Source organism: Balaenoptera musculus, chromosome 21 (assembly GCF_009873245.2).
Source record: "Balaenoptera musculus isolate JJ_BM4_2016_0621 chromosome 21, mBalMus1.pri.v3, whole genome shotgun sequence".
Classification (NCBI taxonomy): Eukaryota; Metazoa; Chordata; class Mammalia; order Artiodactyla; family Balaenopteridae; genus Balaenoptera; species Balaenoptera musculus.
The window spans coordinates 6,359,520-6,365,546 of NC_045805.1; positions in this window are offsets into that span (position 1 = coordinate 6,359,520).

Below are 6,027 nucleotides of genomic sequence, written 5' to 3' on the forward strand. Positions count from 1 at the left end.
ACGTGGACCACTCTAAGCCAGCCAGATCCATTGATGCCTCACCATTGCCTTGATGATGGACTATCCCTCAGGATTTTACTCATGGGTCCAGCAGACACAGAGATACTTCTTAGCTTTGGTAAAGGGCGAATACACTGGCAAAGTGATTCTGTGTCCATATTCTGCACCAACTCTGCATAGAGCACTCCTCTCAGGTGCTACTTGGGTCACAAGTCCAAGTCCTCTCAAATTACCCTCCCTGACTTTGCTTCAAGTGAGGACCATGCTTACTTGATGTTGCCTAAGAATATTACAAGAAGAACAAGAAAAAAAAATGAGAGCCACTGCATGGGGAACAGAACCTCTCAGGAGGGAAGAGGAAGAAGCTTGTATTGTCTTCAATGGTGAACCCTTGGAAAGTGTCTACTTTGTGTCTGCTGGAAGGGAAGGGAAGAGTTCACTGCAGAAAAGACCTTGGGTTCACTGAATGAACGTTCATATTATACTCAGGCTGGAGCTTAAAGGGTAGACTCTTCATTTCTGGACACACCCAGGTTGACTCCTGCCAGGGGGAGAAATGTCTCCTGAATTAATACAGCTTAAAAATTTTTGGGGGGCTTCCCTGGTGGCGCAGTGGTTGAGAATCTGCCTGCCAATGCAGGGGACACGGGTTCGAGCCCTGGTCTGGGAAGATCCCACATGCCGCGGAGCGACTGGGCCCGTGAGCCACAATTACTGAGCCTGCGCGTCTGGAGCCTGTGCTCCACAACAAGAGAGGCCGCGATAGTGAGAGGCCCGCGCACTGCGATGAAGAATGGCCCCCACTTGCTGCAACTGGAGAAAGCCCTCACACAGAAACGAAGACCCAACACAGCCATAAATACATAAATAAATAAATAAAATATTTAAAAAAAAAATTTTTTTTGGCTATTCCCTATATTTCTCTTTGTAGCTTAGACACCTGATGATATCTTTTTTTGAGGAAGAAGACACCCTGATGGTTTAGAGTACACAAATTAAGCAAAGATGTAAAAGACATATGCAGGGCTCTAAAAATTAATTCTTTCTCTCACTAGGTATTTTTAACTTACGGGAATGGAGGATACAGGAGCCAACTCTCCCCAGTGAATCTCCATGTTCGAGGCTCTCCCTCAAATTTGTATATTTTTACTGTTCTTGCTTCTTTCTTTCTGTTTTAGAGGGAGTATTTCTCTTTTCCTAGGCTCTTCTCTCTATACCTTTAGAATCCACCTCTTTTAACCATACACCATTATTTATCCTCTTTCTCTCTCACGCCACTTTCTTACCCTCTCTTTCTCTACCAGCTCCTTTGTTATGGCCCACAATCACACTTAATTCTCTACTTAAAAATAACCTCTCCTTAACCCTTTTTTCCCCTCAAACCATTACTTCACTCTCTTTGCTCATTTATTATCAAATTTCTCAAGAGTGGTCTATACCAGTATATATTCCCTCAACCCATTGGTCCTCAATTTATTGCTTCCTGGCATCTGTCTCAAGAAATACATCAAAGGCACTCTCTCCAAGTTCAACAATGACTTTGACATCTCCAATCCAATGGCTTCTTTGCCAGTAATCATTTGATTTGATCTCTTTGCGACATGTGACTTGTGGGGCTACTTTCAATCTTGAAACCTGTCCTTCTACTTCAACTCAACATCCAAAAAACTTTGTGGATAGTTGCTCTATATTAGGACCTTTGGACCTGGTGCCTTGACAGATACATAGATAAACAATATTTAGTCTCTGGGCTCTGTGCCCTTCACTAATGGTGGAAAGACACAGGCATTTGACATGGTAACACATTATATAAAAGACATACACTTTCCAATTTCCTCCTATCATTTGATTGCTATCTTTGGTTTATTATGGAATTTTTCCTCTTTCTGTTCTCCAAGGCCATAAAAGGGAACATCTTCAAGAATTTAATATTATCATAGCAATGATAATAATGATGATCATCATCATGATAGTGGACATTTATTGAACACAGACTACATGCAGACACCATGCTGAGCAATCTATACGCATTTATTTTACCTGAATTGTGCAATAATTCAATAAGGTTAATATAATTATCTGCATTTCACAGTGGAGGAAGCCAAGACTTAGAGAAGCTAGATAAGGTATCCCATCATCTTTATATATTTAATTCTTTCTGATTCTTCTCTTTTCCTAATTACTCAAGTTCAATCAGTGTGTCCAGTCAATTCATTCCACACAACTGTTTGCACCATCTACAGAGCCCCGCTCAAATACCAACTCCTCACAATGCCGACCACCCTGGCTGAAAGTGATTGCTCTCTACTCTGCGTGTATGCAGGGCATATTTTGTACTACACTTGGAGCTATTGCCAAACTCCTTAGTAAATGTCATATACTATCACTATTTGTGAACATTTCTTATCACCTTTAATAGATGGTGTCTTTTTACTTGTGTCCTTGTGTTAATGAGAAAGTAGATATTCATGTCCTACATTGCTTTCATCCTTTGAATAATTGGAGGTATTTTCAAACTAGGAAACTTAGAAAAAATATATCATAAAGGAGAAATAATACCAGAAGAGTTAGGAAATAGAGAACCTCAGCAGGCAATGCAAAGTCAACAAAGGACTTACAAAGGACAACAATCTGAATGAATTTATAATTTAGCAAAAAATTTACAGCAAATATAATTTGGAGGGTGGGTTAGAGGATTATGAGGCTAAAGGTCAGGAGACCAAGAGCTGAAGTGAGGGCTCTTTAGTTCCCAAAAACAATGGGATAAAGAGACAGACTTGAGAGCGAGAACCAGCCAGAAGGTAGAATCCAAAGTTGGTACGATTGAGCGTGAGAGAAGGAATTAAGAGTGAGAGGAAGCAGGCTAGGAAGACCGCCAGTGTTCTGTTCAGGGGACAGGTAGATGGTGGTATCATGAATGGGGAGAGACAATCAAGGTGGTGACCCCCGGCAGGCATGAAGGGAGACATGCTCTGGAGAGAGAGCCAGGCTGAGGATGTGACACCTTCTAACAAGCTCAAACTATTTGATGAATTTGAAGCCTTAGTGGTAATGTGATGCTGTGTGCATTTTCCCAGAGTCTAAAATCACACCCAACAAGTGGGGCTGATCTCTTGACTCCTGAGGGCAAAATCAAGGCTGTTACATCAAAAATTCATATAAGGTCACCCTAAAGACCTCCTACCTATCTGACAGCAATGTTTTCATCCCAAGAAGAATGAAGTGTGCATGACACTTTACTTTCTGTTTATACTTCTACACTTCAATCAGATTCTTTGACTGCATTTCACGCTCAGCCCCAATGAAAGCTCACCAGACAGCAGCTCTTGATGCTAGCCTACACGGTCTGCTGACTGCTTCTCTGAGCAGGAATTTTAGGGCATAGGTGGCTCTTAGGAAACAGACATGTAGTAAACTCATCAATGGGCCAGGGGCTGGGGTGGAGGAAGTAATGTATCCAAAGGCAAGAGGACCCCAGGGAAAATTTTTGAAAATGTAGGACTTCTGGCACTGTTATATAATCAGAACTGATACTTGAAATGAACCTATTGGCTGTTGCTGAAATAAGCAATGGGAAACCATCAAATGCTTTACACGTAATGACTGGCATCTCCTGAACTGTTATGTACCTAGCCCTGTAACTGGTGCTGTAAAGCATTTTTTTGTGACCAAAAGTATGAAGTCAGTATTACAATCTGGATTTTAAGGATAAGGAAATTGAGGCTAAGAGAAATGAAATAAGTTGGGAAAATTCAAGTTTGGAGTCCAGGTCCATGAAGCTCACAGATAATGCTAAATATTTACTCCACTACTTGAGGTCATTATAACTATGTTTTGTATCCGTCTTTTCATCAAAGGTTTTTAGAGTGGTGTTTCCCAGTGGAAAGGTGAATGACCATATGTGGTGCAGAATGAACAGAAGAGGATTTGGGGAATTGAAGCTATATCTTACCCACTCAACCCAGACCACAGAGCTGTTTTGAGATTTCCCAGATAACTGTCCTATGGAACTACCACCGTGACATTTACAATGCCAGAGCACCAAGAGAAATTCAATCAAGTGATGAATTTGGCATCTCCACCTCAATCTTCCATCTTTTTTTTTTTTTTTAATTAATTTATTTATTTATTTATTTTTGGCTGGGTTGGATCTTTGTTGCTGCCCGAGGGCTTTCTCTAGTTGTGGCGAGCGGGGGCTACTCTTCGTTGCGGTGCGCGGGCTTCTCACTGCAGTGGCTTCTCTTGTTGCAGAGCACGGGCTCTAGGCATGCAGGCTTCAGTAGTTGTGGCTCGTGGGCTCAGTAGTTGTGGCTCGCAGGCTCTAGAGTGCAGGCTCAGTAGTTGTGGCGCACGGGCTTAGTTGCTCCGCGGCATGTGGGATCTTCCTGGACCAGGGCTTGAACCCGTGTCCCCTGCATTGGCAGGCGGATTCTTAACCACTGCGCCACCAGGGAAGCCCTCAATCTTCCATCTTTAAAAAAAAAATGTCTTATGATTGCATACATCAGAAACCAGAAAACATTTTCTGTAAAAGACTAGACAATACATACTTTTAGGCTTTGCTGGTCATATGCTTTCTGTTGCAACCACACAACTCTGTAGGTGTAAGTGCAAAAGTAGTCATAAATAATACATAAACACATGGGCGTGGCTTTGTTCCATAAAACTTTATTTATGAAAACAGGTAACAGCTGGATTTAGCCAGTGGGCCATGGCTTGCTGGCCCCTGGCATGTATTTGTAAGATAACGAGTGTGTAGGCAGCCTCTAAGGTGACCTCAGATGACACCTACCTTACTAGAGTTCATGTGCCTGTGTAACTCTCTCTTTTTGCTTGTGGGCTGGCCTCACTGACTCACTTCTAACAAACAGAATGTGGCAGAAGTGATGGACGCCACTCCTGAGATTAGGCTATAAAAAGAGTGTGGGCTCAGTTTTGGGTTCCCACTTGCTCTCTTACTTGCTGATGCCGAGGGAAGCCAGGTGCTGTGTTTTGAGCTGCCCTACAGAGAGGCCCATGTGTCGAGGAGCCGAGGAAGACTTTTGGTCAACAGCCAGTGGGGAACTGAGACCCTTAGTCTAACAGCCTGCGAGGCACCAGCTCCTGCCAACAAGCCCCCGAGTGAGCTTAGAGAAGGGAGCTTTCCAATGGGACTGCAGACTGGCTGACAGCCTGTCTGCAACGTCATGAGTACCTTGATCCGGAAGCGCCCAGCTAAGCATTTCACAATGCACAGAAATTGTGAGACAATGTCTGATGTTTTCAGCCATTAAGTTTTGGGGTCAGTTACGGATGTAGAGAACAAACGTATGGACACCAAGGGGGGAAAGTGGTGGGGTGGTGGTGGGATGAACTGGGAGATTGGGATTGACATGTGTACACTGATACGTATAAAATAGATAACTAATAAGAACCTGCTGTATAAAAAACTAAATTAAATTAAATTTAAAATAAGTTTTGGGGTCATTTGTTATGCAGCAATGGTTAACTACTATGGTGAGGTGTGGTACAAACAATACTCTATATGAGATTGGGAGACCTGAGATTTTCGGTCTCAAGGTTTTTGACAAATTTACTGTGTGAGTTTAGGTTAGCTGCTAATCCAGTCTGGGCCTTCCATTTCCTCTCCGCCTGCCAAAAGAACAGGGATAATGCATTTCTGAGGTTATTACAGGTCTAAATCTTCATATTTCATTTAATTGAGTCAAACCGATTCCTGCCTCGGAATGAGAGTTGTGAACTGGCAACCCATAGGTAAAATACAGCCCACCAACTTATTTTGATACAATTGCCCACGTTGAAAGGACTAGAGATTCTGCAGAAAAATCCAGATTTCTGGCACCTTCAGGAAAATTCGATGATTCAACCCATATTCTCATACTGTAACATCAAGGAGTATCCAAAGATCTCTCCCCCTTTACACAGAATGAGACCCCCCCCCCATGCAGTGCAGGACCCCCATGCATTATTTTTCATGGGCCTGTCTCACTTCTTCATAATGCTTGTCTCTGAGGGGCTTTAGGGAGC